At 41.4% G+C, this 13980-nt stretch overlaps 2 long non-coding RNA genes across 2 annotated transcripts; both read left to right on the forward strand.

The window, feature by feature from the left end:
• Positions 1 to 7822: 7822 nt before the first annotated feature.
• On the forward strand, positions 7823 to 8226 carry LOC115589908 (uncharacterized). Its single transcript, XR_003985641.1, has 3 exons — positions 7823 to 7876; positions 7975 to 8088; positions 8211 to 8226. It is a non-coding gene; the product is annotated as an uncharacterized LOC115589908 (long non-coding RNA).
• A 651-nt stretch (positions 8227 to 8877) lies between these two features.
• On the forward strand, positions 8878 to 13678 carry LOC115589907 (uncharacterized). The gene is made up of 3 exons (XR_003985640.1): positions 8878 to 8910; positions 12854 to 12904; positions 13177 to 13678. It is a non-coding gene; the product is annotated as an uncharacterized LOC115589907 (long non-coding RNA).
• Positions 13679 to 13980: the final 302 nt, after the last annotated feature.

Here is a 13980-nt window from a genome sequence, read left to right on the forward strand (position 1 = left end):
GGATATATTCTTAAGGTGATAGTAGGCTGACTTTGTAACTGTCTTAATATGGCTGCTGAAATTCATGTCTGAGTCCACAGTCACACCAAGGTTTCTGACTTGGTCTGTAGTTTTCAACATTACAGACTGAAGCTGAGCAGAGACTTTAAGTCGTTCTTCCTTGGATCCAAAAACAATTATTTCAGTCTTATCTTTGTTTAACTGAAGAAAACTCTGACACATCCAATCATTGATTTGTTCAATGCATCTACTCAGGGTATGTATGGGATTATAGTCCCCTGGTGATATGGTTATGTAAATTTGTGTGTCATCTGCATAACTATGGTAGCAAATTTCATTGTTTTCCATTATTTGAGCTAGAGGGAGCATGTAAATGTTGAATAGTAGAGGCCCCAGAATGGAGCCCTGGGGTACTCCGCTTGTCATTTTCATCCGTTCAGATGTGTAGTCACCAATAGACACAAAGTAATCTCTCTCATTTAGATAAGATTTAAACCACTTTAGTGTTGTACCAGAGAGTCCAACCCAGTTTTCCAGTCGGTCCAGTAGTATATTATGGTCGACTGTGTCAAACGCAGCACTGAGATCCAGTAATACTAAGACTGAGATTTTTCCGCTGTCAGTGTTTGAATGAATGTCGTTGAAGACCTTAACGAGGGCCGTCTCAGTGCTGTGATGTGGTCGAAATCCTGATTGGAAAGCATCAGAACAGCCATTTATTATTAAGTAATTGTTCAGCTGTTGAAAGACAGCTTTTTCAATTATTTTACTTAAAATTGGGAGGTTTGAAATGGGCCTATAGTTATTCATTACTAATGTGTCTAGAGTTCTCTTCTTCAGGAGTGGTTTAATGACTGCTGTCTTAATGGCTTGGGGGAAGACACCTGAGAGAAGAGATGTGTTAACAATCTGTAGCAGGTCTGGAATCATGCAGTCTGAAACTTTTTTGAAGAACCCTGCTGGTAAAATATCCAGGCTGCAGGAGGAAGACTTCAAATGCTGTATAATGTCTTGAAGGTTTTTGTCTTTAATTGGATCAAATTGTGTCAGGGTATTAGAGTTGGGTTTAGGTGGACAAAACGACAACACACCTCCAGTACCTGGTAGAGTGGCACTGACCGCTTGTCTAATGTTCTGAATTTTGGCAGTGAAGAATGATGCAAATTCATTACAGGCCCTGGTAGACAGATGTTCAGCTGCTACTGGCACAGGAGGGTTTGTTAACCTGTCGACAGTAGCAAACAAGGCACGAGCATTATTTTTGTTCTTGGTGATAATGTCTGAGAAGAAGGACTGCCTTGACTTTTTTAATTCTAAATTAAAAATGTAAAGTCTCTCTTTATAAATGTCAAAATGAACCTGGAGATTTGTTTTTCGCCACCTGCGCTCAGCTTTTCGACATTCCCTTTTTTCCATCTTGACAAGCGTGGCGTTTCTCCAAGGAGATTTTTTCTTACCAGAGACCACCTTCACTTTAGTGGGTGCAATGGCATTCATGACATTTGTAATTTTGTAATTGAAATGAAGTACAAGGTCATTGACAGAGAACCTAGAGAGGGGTGGTGTGGAAGAGAAAGCATCAATGAATATGTCACCAGTGTTTTCAGTGATGTATCGCTTTGAGACAACCTGAGTTTGAACATTTGTGTGCACTGATATATCACTCTCAAAGAAAACACAATAATGGTCGGAGAGAGCGACATCAGATACCAGAACCTTAGAAATGTTCAGACCCTTTGAGATAACTAAGTCCAGGATGTGGCCCCTGTTGTGTGTGGGTTGTGTCACATGCTGAGTGAGTCCAAAGTTATCAAGGACACAGCACAGTTCTTTAGTCCATCTGTCCTCAGGCTTGTCGACATGGATGTTAAAGTCACCAACAATTAACACACAATCAAAGTCAGTGCAGATAAGAGATAGTAACTCAACAAGGTCATCAAAGAAATATGTGCAGTATTTAGGTGGCCTGTAGATGTTTAGAAATATAGCTCGAGAAGATGAGTTTACCTGAAGAGCAACATATTCAAAAGAAGTAAAACTTCCATAAAACATCTGCTTGCATTTGAGTAACTCATTAAACAAAATACTAACACCTCCTCCTTTTTTATGCATTCTAGTTTCACTTATGAAAGAGAAATTTGGAGGACTTGATTCAATGTGAACAGCTGCACTGTTATCCTGGTCTAACCAAGTTTCAGTTAAAAACATAAAAGTAAGATTGTGTTTGATGATAAAGTCATGTATTAAAAAAGATTTTCCTGCTAGAGATCTGATGTTTAATAGAGCTACAGTTACAGTATCAAAACCAACTGTGCAGTTTTTTGCGACAGTTAGTGGCTGACGAGGAATGGGAGCTAAATTGAATGGATTGGCAGATTTAGTCCCGCATTTCCTGTTTCTCAACAAATTCACAATTTTTCTATTACCTGTAAGCACAGGAATTGAGGAGGCAGCCTGAACTCCAGGGGGCCCTGGCTTTTCTCGGGGGAAAACAGTAGTAATATCAACTTCATAGCCCGGACCCGGCACATATCAGTAAGCGTTAATTGTACTGTCAGCATGGACAGGATGTACTTCGCTGTTTTCAGACTGTAGAGGCCAAAGATTATTCAGAGGGGGCGGAGGGGCACGATGACGTTTTGGCGATGGTGGTTTCAAGCGTGGCAGATTTGGGCGGGGTGTGAGTCTGAGTCCAACATTGACCAGCTTTTTCATCTCATCCGTGAAATCGAGGAGGGGGGAAGAGGGGGAGAGGCTGAGGCTGAGGCTGGCTGGAGAGGGCGGAGAGTTGGTTGGGGTTGGTGGAGAGTGGATGTTCCCTCTTGTTGCGACTGGGGGGGACTCCTCCTTGCGGAGCGAAGATGGCAGCAAGGACTCCTCCTCCTGGCACAGCTGACTTGTCTGTTCGAAGCTTATCTCAGGCACAAGTATTTCTTCTTCCAAGGGCTGTCTTATCAGTTGTTTTAGTTTGTTTTGCCTGGTGTCCTTGAAGGGAGGAACTGGTGTGTGGTGCACAGAGTAGAATATGTTGGAGGTTAACAACCTTACTCCTGACTTGTTAAGGCAGAATCCATCTGCCTTAACGAGGTGTCTGCGTTCCCAGAAAATGTTAAAATTGTCAATAAAGTTCACCGATTGAGCGGCACATGTAGCTTTGAGCCATCTGTTCAACATCAACAACCTGCTGAATCTCTCATCACCTCTACGGACAGTTGGTAGAGGGCCACTGACAAACACCACAGTATCGAGAGATCTGACTTTGTTCAACAGATCAGTGAAGTCTTGTTTCAATACCTCAGATTGTTGTTTCACAACATCACAGGCCCCTGTGTGTAAGATGAGAGATTTCACTGTTGGATGTTCAGCGACAATGTCCAGAATTTTTTCTGAGACGTCAGAGACCATATCGTTGGTAAAACAGAGTACTTTGGTGTTCTTCTTGCTGCAAAAGCTGTTTACCTCCTTCACAGCAACATCACCCACAATCAGTGTTTGTGGTCCAGTCATTAGCTCTTTCTGTGGTCTTTTACTTTTGAATTTGGTCTCATAACTCTCCTTGTTCATTGACGGAGAGCTTGCACGGTCTTGATAAAGTGGAGCAAATCTGTTCTCCAGTTGTATTTTTGTTATTTGCGTAGGTACGCTCTTACTTTTTGTTTTCACCATTGTCCACGGTTGTTTCCGCTTTGGTACGGGCGTTGAGGAGGCACTCTTTTCCGAGGAAAGTGCAGGCCAACCAGTTGCATCACAGATCTCAGGACGCTGGGCTCTGCCTGTTACTCGTTCTCCCAAAAATGATTTAACTTTAGGCTTTGCTCCAAGAGTATTCCAGCAGGGATGATTGTTCCTGGGCTTTTTATCCAGTCCCCTGAACTCCTGTTTTGTCGAGTCATTGTCGGGGCTAATTAGCCGTGTGTTAGCAGGCTCTTGTCTGCTGTTTTGATTCCATGGGAGAGTAGTTTCGTTCCCAGATAGTCCATTCACTTCCACATTTACTTCTATCCGGTGGATCTTGGTTTCCAGCTCAGCAATTTTCTGTAGGATGCTCTGAAGGTTCAGGTTAACAAGAGGCATTTTGGTGCTAGTTAGCTTTAGCTGCTAATAGGCTTTAGCTGCTAATAGGCTTGTGCTACTTCGAAGGCCTCGTTCTGAAAGTGCGGAGTTCGGAAGAAAATTTTTTAAAAAAGTGAAATAAGGCAGCAGCAGTCAGTTAATTGTTGTCCCAGTGGTTTGTAAATATCCAGGAGTTGCTGCCTGTAATCTTTCAGTGAAGAAAAATAATAACAGTGGAAAAAAATAGCAAGCAGAAGCGAGAGCAAGCAGAAAAGCGTCTGCACCCAAGCAGATACAGGAAGCAAAGCAGAAAGCTGCGCTGCGGCTCCAAAAGAGACGTGATGGTACACATCATGATGATGCCGTTGGGGTGTTTCCAGGTGTCCCCCTGTCAATCTAAAACCACGGACCGTTTATAATGTGTAGTGATTGAGAACCCGGCCCCCTAAACATCCTGGAAGGAGTTACGTTTTTCGCGCTAAATTCCATAATTCCATAATTGCCATCAGTAAACTGGACGCTGTCTGACTCCCTCACTCACGGGACGGAGGCTGTTTTCTGGGCGAAAGTTCACTGAAGTCTCGGTCAGGAGGGCTGACCATCGCAGTGATTTATATCAACACAACCACTTGAGTGAGTTAAAGGTTTTTGCCGGTGACAGACGCTGTTTTTCGGGCAGAAATGCAACAAAGACTTGGTAGGACAGGCGGGAGGACGGACGCTGCGCCCCCTACAACTGCGGTATTTTTTCCTCATATTAGTTACCAACGACAGTTACAGTTACTACATTACTTTTGTTTGGCCATGTAACGTTAAATTAATCGTTAGATTAGTGGACTAATCGAAATAAAAATCACTAGATTAATCGTTTGAACAATGTGTTAGTTGTGTGATACAGTCACTTACAACAGTCTGTCACTCACCCAGTCATTGTGGGCGGTGACGTGGTGTGTTTGCTGCCACATGCTGTATTTCTCGTTATGACCTCTGGGAGCTGCAACAGTCAAAAGTTGTCAAATGCTTCACAAACAGATGATGACAAATTATTAACCAAACTAAAGTGTCTGATATAATCAAAGTAATCATAAACTACAAACCTCCATAACAGTTTCACTGCTCGTTCGCATAATTTCTGTACGTCTTTAAACTTTATTTCTCTATATTCTCTATGTATGAGTAATGAAATCACTCTTAACTGTATCCAGCAGCTCTGTAAAGTTATTGTTACTGTCACTGAGTTCAGCAGCAACAGTATAACTTATTATAAGCCATGTCGATATCATCATGTTTTGCACTGTGTACATGCACATGTATGATGTGTGATTCAGGACATGAGTAGTGGTGCACTTCTGCCTCTGGTGGTCAAAATGAGCATTACAGAAAGAGACACTGAATTTCCATTGTGAACATTTCTGCAGTTTTATGCACACATAATAAACGAAAATGAATGTGTAACTAAATTTAAGAATTCTCACTTGTCCCTCTGACCTTCTGTACATTTTTGTTTCCTTCCTGTGAATTCTTGAACATGAACAGGTCAAAACAAGGCTGTTGTGACTCTGCAGCCAAACTGGACTGAAGTATACAGAGGAGAGAGGATCACTCTCAGATGTGAGATCACAGATGGAGGAGACACTGAGTGGGAGTATGAATGGAGAACAACCAGCTCAGAAAAACCTTCAGATCAAAATGAACACAGCATTTATGTGACTAGATCCCACAGTGGAGACTACAGGTGTAAGGGCAGAAAGAAACACACGCAGCATTCTTCAACAGATTGGAGTGATCCCATCAAACTGACAGTATCAGACAGTAAGTAACATCACATTTCTTTCAGAGTGAAGATTATACAGCTCATTAAAAGGCTGTTTTGTTCATATATATATTTAAATTAAATCTTCAGTATGTACTGATTGTGCAGAATGTATCTGATCCACTATCAATACATGTTTTCTTTTAAAAAATCATTTTCCAACAGAACCTGATCCTGTCCTCACTGTGTCTCCATCATGGCTGAGTGCTGGAGCCTCAGTAACTCTGAACTGCAGTGTTAAAGATCCATCTGCAGGATGGAAGTTCTACTGGTTTAAGATTGTGCCTCGTCCATCAGACAAATCCTACAGAGCTGAGCAGCTACCTGGCAGCAGCAGTGAGACTGAACAGGATTCCTACATTGTTCATGGACAGACACACACAGCAGGATATCAGTTCAGAGCTGGAAGAGGAGATCCAGTGTATTACTCTTATTACAGTTACTCTAAGTTTGTCTGGTCTGCAGGTCAGTTTGTTTCTATCTCTTAAGAAACAGATGTTATATCCGCTCTGTTCATCTTGTTTCTAATTGATGATAAACAAACAGTATCTTGAAAAAAGAAGAAAATGAATTTACTGTGGTCTTATGATCTTGTCTCTCTTGCTAGCGTCAAGCTAAACATCATGCTTTCCACCTTACTGGATGGAATTTACTTGTTCCCTTCTGTCCTCACTCTTTAACACAACACACAAAAAGACAGATATGATATCTTGGCTGAAACTCTGCTCTAATTTACAAAAAGTACTTTTAGTCTGGATACTTAAGCTCTTCTTCTGCTTACAGCAGCTGGAGTAACTTGGTTGTCTATCATTTTGAAATGTTCTCAAAATTGTAGCAAGAGGTCAAAGTAGAAATCATAATTTTACCAAAATACTGAACTTTGTTTCAGTAAAAACAAAGCTAAGGACTATTTGAATGGAGGCATGTTCTATCTGAAGATCTCTGTGCTCTGTTTGACCTCTTATCACATGTTGTTTTTCAGATATTCACTCATCAGCATCTCTCACAGTGAGTCCTGACAGAGCTCAACACTTCACCTCTGACTCTGTCTCACTGAGCTGTGAGGGAAACTCTGCTGAGTGGAGAGTGATGAGGTCATCACCTGAGGAGAGATACCTGTTAGACTGCTCTGACTGGGGGACAATGACTGGATCAACATGCAACATAAACACTGACAGCACCAGTGATACAATGTACTGGTGTGAGTTTGGATCAGGAGAGTTCAGTAATGCAGTCAACATCACTGTACAGGGTATGATTTCAATACATTGTGTTTTTCTTTGAATTATTACTTCAAACATCCCGTTGTGTGTTGAGGAGGACAGCACACTGACATGTTAAGAGTTCTGCCCAACACTCTGCTTCATCATCTCTCCACTAATTAATGGTTTTCACTTAATAAACATAGTTGAGTATTTGATCACACTGTGATTTGAACCATGTATAAATATAGAATATAGATTTGTGGCTGATGAGTTATTCAGTTTTTAGGTCCATGATCACCATTTAAAGTCCAGTGTGAAGGATTTAGTGATATTTAGCTGTGAGTTTGCAGATTCAGCCAACTGAAAGGGTTCTTGAAAATTAGACACACAAGGTGTATGAAGATGGAACGGAAGATTTTATGATCATTGTTAAATCAGTGACAACAATGTAAAAGAAAAAAACCCAGTATGTCTTTTCTCATCTCTCTACATCAGCTCATTCTCAAGTTCCTCAACCAGCTGATCTCTGACTGAAACCTGGTATTCTTTGACTGTTTAACAGATGGAGATATGATCCTGCTGAGCCCTGCCCGTCCTGTGACTGAAGGACATTCTGTTAGTCTGAGCTGCAAATCAAGAAATCAAACATTTGACTCCATTGTGTTTTTCTATCACAATGAGAAGGTCATTCAAAGTGACAGCAGATGGGAGTTAAATATCTCTGCAGTGTCAAATTCAGATGAAGGATTCTACAAGTGTCAACACTCAGGACGAGAGTCAGCACAGAGCTGGATGTCAGTTCAGGGTGAGTAGGATTAAAACAATTGCTGCATTTTCTTATAAACTGTTTGTTTTTGACTGAGAAATAAATTTAGACAAATGTCTTTTTCCCATTTATTCCAGCGGTGTCCAGGCCTGACAGCTCTTCATTTCCTGTAAGGTTGATTGTTAGGCTGGTTTGTGGAATCGTTCTTGTTATTCCTCTGCTCGTTTTGTTTTGCTACAGAGCGTTCAAGGGTGAGACCTTCTTCTTCTATTATTACATGTATCTTACATATTCTAATACAATCACATACTCTGACCTCATGAGAGAGAACAGCAGTATGACAGCCATCTAACAACGAGTGTCTCTTTCACAGATTCATGCTTCGTCAGGTAGGTGCAACACTCTCTCATCTCATGTTGAACGTAACATCAACACATTTTTATGTTCCTATTTAAATGTTCTGTATCTGATACGTGTTGTAGACCAGTCCAGTATGAGAGCGCCACCGCAGATCATGTGGACTACGAGAATGATCATTACCCCACTCTTGTCCACGGTAAGCAGTTAAACTAATCTTTATTTGTTACAAATTATATTTTAAGTTATCTGATAAAATCTTAGTTTGTGTAATAAGTATCGAAACTCACCTTTGCTTGATTTTCATTTCTCTGTAGGTGATGTTTGTCTCTATGACACAATCAGAGGCCGTCAAGAAGCTGAACATGGTACAGTTTATACCTTTTATTCACCATAGAGCTGTTAGAAATACTAGAATAAGACAATTTCATTTAACTGTAAATGACTCATTGATGATCCATGAGCATGTTTATGTGTCTGAAATTACATTTTATACTGAGTTACACATCTAACAACAAGCGTCTCTTTCACAGATTCAGCCTTCTTCAGGTAGGTGCAACACTCTCTCATCTCATGTTGAACGTAACATCAACACATTTTTATGTTCCTATTTAAATGTTCTGTATCTGATACGTGTTGTAGACCAGTCCGGTCTGAGAGTGCCAATGCAGATCATGTGGACCAAGAGAATGATCATTACTCTGCTCTTCTCCACGGTAAGCAGTTAAACTAATATTATAAATCTAATCTTACATACTTATACAGTGGGGTCCAAAAGTCTGAGACCATTAAAAATCTCTAATATTGTCACGTGAACCTGGAAATAATCAGAAAGTGTGAGTCTGAGCATCAAATAATTTACAGACTCAAGGTTTCTAAAGGGGCAGTGCATGTAACAATATAAACTGTGAAATGCTTGGTCTGAGAGCGCACCTGAGTGCATCGTCAGTTCTGTAATGACCGGATGAACGGAAAAAATAAGAGGAACAAATTGCCCGCTTTTATCACCAGTCGGAAAACGCCGGCTTTGCTGCTTTCTCAATCTCCATGTAGACCACGCTGTTTTAACACCAACGCAGGACACTGCATCTGCCTTTTATCCATGCTGAGAAAACAAGCTGGATTATTGAAGACTTCAAGTTAGGCTTATGTAGTGTCTGGGCAAATACTAGAGTTTGTGGACCGCAGGGTCAGTTTTTCATTCACTGTTCCTTGAACTGTAAATAATTCAGGGTGGTGCCCCGTTTTAATGATTGAATCATGATTTGTATTTATTTGTAATGATTTATTTTAATGATTATTATCAATAATTATTCATTTCTTATAACCGCACCCTACCATCAATTACCAGCAATGGTGCCCCATGTGAGGACATCTTAAACCAGACGTATTGCAGATTAAAGTGAAACACTCGCCAACAAGCAACCAAGGCTTTATTTGTGGTTGAATATGAGTCAAACCTTCATGTAAATGCATAAATACGATAAAAGAGACACTTGGGATTGACACTTTTTGTCTGCCATGACGGTGACAAGCCAGAGATCCAGCTCCTATGGTGAGTACTTAAAGAATCTTATTTTTAGTAAACTCTGTGTACACAAACAATGTTCTCAATGTTCGTGTTCATGTGTAGAGACCCTGGTGATACTACGAGCAAAGTTTTATGTTGTGTCGAGCCCTCTTAGTGTTTTGAAAAATGTGATTTTGATGCTAGCATAAGAGTGCCCCTGCACTCCATTGAAAATTAGCGAAACTACGGTAAATCTTAAAAGTGCCTCTTTCGTCGTATTTATGCATTTACACGAAGGTTTGACTCATATTCAATCACAAATAAAGCCTTGGTTGCATTTTGGTGAGAGTTTCTCTTTAAGCACTCACAACGTGCTAAATCAACTGTGGTTTGTAGATTGTTGTAGTATACTATTGATGAGTTTTTTCTTTTAACCCTAAAATAGCTTGCATGCTATTTAGATTCTGCGATCACTAACACAACTTAGCTACTACATCTCCAGAGGTGTCGAAACCACCTCATTATTACAATCCTACTTGTTTGTAGGTGTGAGAGTAATTAGCATAACACCTACAAACAAGTAGGATTGCAAGTCACAGGTAAAGCCTCTCACCTGTGCATCAACATCATAACGGCCCCTCACACAAGTTATTGAACCGACTGGCTGTGGCCGGCACCTCAGTAAAATGAGTAGACCGAGACCTCAGAATGACAGGAGCCAGAGTTCCTTATGAGTCAGACGATGCAGCCCTGCAGGATGCGATCACTGGTCTTCTTCGCCTCTTCTTAAAGGAGAGAGGCCACCTTAATAGCTATGACATTAACACCTGTGATGAGAAAATACAGGAGCTAATAAGCTATGTCAACAACCCAGCTGGAAAGCTGCAACGCACCCTACCTGAGGTGCTTGGTCAAATAGCGCTACTCACCCAGCACAAAGCCAAGCTACAAGCCGCAGCAAACCAAGAACAGCTTGCCCAGCTGCAGATACCTCCTGCCTGCAACTCGACGTTCAGGTCGGAAAGATGAGACCTGCTGTACACGGGAAGATTGGTTTGGAGTTCAACAAACAGTTGAACTCCAAACCTCACACAAGCAGTCCACCTCAGTCAACACAGGGTTCACAACTGCTACCAGTGGTGTCACCCAGTTGACACTTTAAGGCCATCTAGCACCACCAAAGGCCCACTTGGTGGACACAGGTGCCCCACCCAAGTGTAGGTTGCCCCAGTCCATGCACAGCTGTGCCACCGGATGCTGTCACACTGTGGCCCTTGTCCAAAGGCAGCAAGGTTACCACAGTGTCAACTGCATCACTGGTTCTGGACCACCATTCATATGCAATTTGTAATCGCATTGCGGTTCACACCCGCCTCTTGAACAGACTTCATCCCCACCGCGAGGGGAGGCACCATTCTGATCGCTGATATCTTTAGCAATATGAGGGACTCTAGCAGTTCAGATGACATAGGTCCAACCTGGGAACATGGCCTGCGCATTCATCAGATTGAGTCCCTCGCAAAAGACATAGAGCACTTTGACTCAGACAGCCCTGAGTCAAACATTGTTGACTGTCTCCGGGAGGGTTGTCTCTTTGCTCTTCCTCACGCCTCAACACATAAGAAACTTAAGCTGGTCTGGAAGTCGACAACCAGGAGCATCCATGTCTTCATGGAGACACTCCCACCAGGAGCCCAAGACTACTATTCTGCACTTTGTCATGCTCTGTGGGATGATTACTCAGTGTACACCGACCCTGCCTCTGCCACCCTTTCTGCCTTAGCCATCATGCAAGAGAAGCATGAATCCCCCAAAGAATACTATAAGTGCCTGAGGGTCGCATATTTCCAGAGATATATTGCACCAGGGCTGGAGGAGGAACCCGCTTTCAAGTCGTCGTCCCTACAAAACCTCCATGAAACCGTATGCAATAGCATCATCATGCACCGCAGACTAAGAAACCTCAACATGCAAGAAATCCAAAAACTATGCAGAGGTAATATGGGAGATCCACCTTGGCCCAGCCAGAGAGCCTGTGGACGATGCTGGAGTTTGGTGATTGAAGCATTAGATAACTCAACACAACCCAGAGCGAGGTAAGACAAAGACTGCAGAAATGCTCTCCTCTGACAAGGGGACACCTCCCCTCATACTTCCACACAGTCTTCGAGCCCTCTTGACTGCTTTCTTTCTTGAAGTCAGCATCTGCCACACACACCTCAGCAGTGGTAGGGGGGTGCGTTAGCACCCTTATTCTTGATGTCAGTCTGTTAGTCCCAGACAGACCAGTCACCTTGTCCAGGAGTCCAGAGGTCTCCCACCAAGGTCACTGTCTCTTTCAGAGTCTGATTCCAGTTCTGACCTTTCTGTACTGCCTGTGAACACACAGCCTCCACTGGCTGGCAGCCACAACTCATTTGACCACAGCAGGTCTATCTTGTGCTCTTTTCTTGAGCTGAACACTCGTTCAGCCTACTTCTTAACTGTGGATGTGATCTACAGTTTTCTGGACCACAATGGTCACCTCAGCTTGTCTGTGCAAGCTGGCCTCCTCATTGGCAACAGCCAGTACAACATGAGGATAACTTGTTTGACAATGCTCTGTGCAGACAGTTGTGCTCTCATTTTGTTCCTCCATGATCATGTTTGTATAAACTGCTTCAACATAAGTCGTCGGTGTCTCTGAGTTCTCTTCATCTCTCCTGAAAGTCCACACCACAAACCATCAGAAGATCAATAAATCAAGCTTTGCTCCCTAAAAGATAGAAAAGCAACTTCATCACTGGTACAGAATTTGATAAACACATATACAAGAATGCAATCAGGGGAACAAAGCTGACAAAGGAAAGCTGTCTTGTGGTCGTCTTGAGGAAGATCAGACGTTCCTAAAACACTTCTTTGTTGGTGAACAAGACGAAAGGCTGGAGGTGGGTTAAGAAGTACCAGAATTCTGCAAAGAATCAACTTTTAACTCAAATTGTAAAGCTGATTTTATCACTTGCAGAATAGAATTGTTATGTGGTCTCAGTCTTTTTGAGCCTATAAACACATTTTAAATGATCCAAAGAATCTGAGGTCTCACATGATTCATTACTTGTTACAGTTAAAGTGCTTAAACTCATCTTGACTTGATTTTCATTTCTCTGTAGGTGATGTTTGTCTCTATGACACAATCAGAGGCCGTCAAGAAGCTGAACATGGTACAGTTTATACCTTTTATTCACCATGGAGCTGTTAGAATTACTAGAATAAGACTATTAACTGTCAATGATTCACTGATCAATTCTTTAAGATTAATCCAATAATCTTACATATTCTTTGATTGATCATAAAAACAGACAGAGGAAGCTCTTCATTGGGAGAGTGTGGGGGGAGAGAGAGAGAGGAGGGGTGGAGACAGAGTGAAATGTGATAAAACATGTTGATCGTGACATCGCCCTGAATCTTTTTGTTGACTTTCTGTTTCTTTCAGCTCAATAAAGAAATCTGTATCAACTAAACCAACAGAACAGACGACAACATGAAAAACTCCATTTGTACTTCAGCTTCTGACAGCTTCTCTGTGATCACTGTGTGCAGCTGTGCTGAACAAATAACACACAGCATTTTGTACAGTTAATCTAACAGCAGCTCATTTAAAAAAACTGTATCATATGGTTTTAATCTTCTGTTGTATTTGGTATGAAGAGTTTAGATCATCACATATCATCATTAAAATATTTGGTTGTTTACGTCCAGTATGTTCTGACAACTTTATTGTTGTTTGTTGTTGCAGAGAACAAATATTATGTGTGGACGCTCAGTACGAGGTGATAGTGCCACTTTAAAGTCAGCTTCTTTTGTAGCTTCTGATTAAATAGAGTTAAACATTTATAACATTTCATGTATTTTATGTGAAAAACACATCCTGTTAACATACAAGCTTCTTCTGTCATTTTAAAAATGCTTGATATTCTCTGTATTTCATGTTTTTATATATATTAATGTATTTTTAAAAGGTGTTTGACCATTTTCTGCATCAATAAACTTGTTCCATCAATAAGCTGTCAGCAGTGTTCCTCATAGATTTAGAGGGAACAAAAGGAATATAACTGGAGTTGCTTTAATTTGAAAAGTCTCATCCTCTTCATTATGTGTATCAGAGTCGAGCCCGTTCAGACAACTGTTGTCCTGCATGTCGGTTATCTTCATGTCTCAACATGACGCTTCATACTGTGGAACTGTTTTATATCTCATTTACATTTCCTTATGTTTTTTACTAAACTGGCACTAGAGG

The sequence above is a fragment of the Sparus aurata genome, chromosome 10 (genome assembly GCF_900880675.1).
Source record: "Sparus aurata chromosome 10, fSpaAur1.1, whole genome shotgun sequence".
NCBI classification, from domain to species: Eukaryota; Metazoa; Chordata; class Actinopteri; order Spariformes; family Sparidae; genus Sparus; species Sparus aurata.